This window comes from Penaeus monodon, chromosome 29, assembly GCF_015228065.2.
Source record: "Penaeus monodon isolate SGIC_2016 chromosome 29, NSTDA_Pmon_1, whole genome shotgun sequence".
NCBI classification, from domain to species: Eukaryota; Metazoa; Arthropoda; class Malacostraca; order Decapoda; family Penaeidae; genus Penaeus; species Penaeus monodon.
In genome coordinates, this window is record NC_051414.1 from 34,023,084 (window position 1) to 34,023,318 (window position 235).

At 36.6% G+C, this 235-nt stretch overlaps 1 protein-coding gene across 1 annotated transcript in view; it reads right to left on the bottom strand.

The window, feature by feature from the left end:
- LOC119591853 (tyrosine-protein phosphatase 10D-like) overlaps positions 1–235 on the bottom strand; it is a 42,939-nt gene that overhangs the window by 3,351 nt on the left and 39,353 nt on the right. The gene's annotated exons all lie outside the window — the stretch shown is intronic.

Sequence of the window (235 nt, forward strand, 5' to 3'; positions counted from 1 at the left end):
TTATCCCTTGACGGCGTGAAAACAACTCTATAATGATGATGATGATGTTGCAGAAACGCCCTTGACCCAACTTCATGCAATAGTTACGGGTGTTTGTGATAAACAGGTCCTCAGCGAGCAACAGGCCTTTGAAAATCATGCACAGAAATGTGCTTGGATCAGTAATAATAAAATAAATCCTAAGAATTTGTGATGTTATCGGCAAATTCATAAGAAATAAAAAAAATCCTAAAAC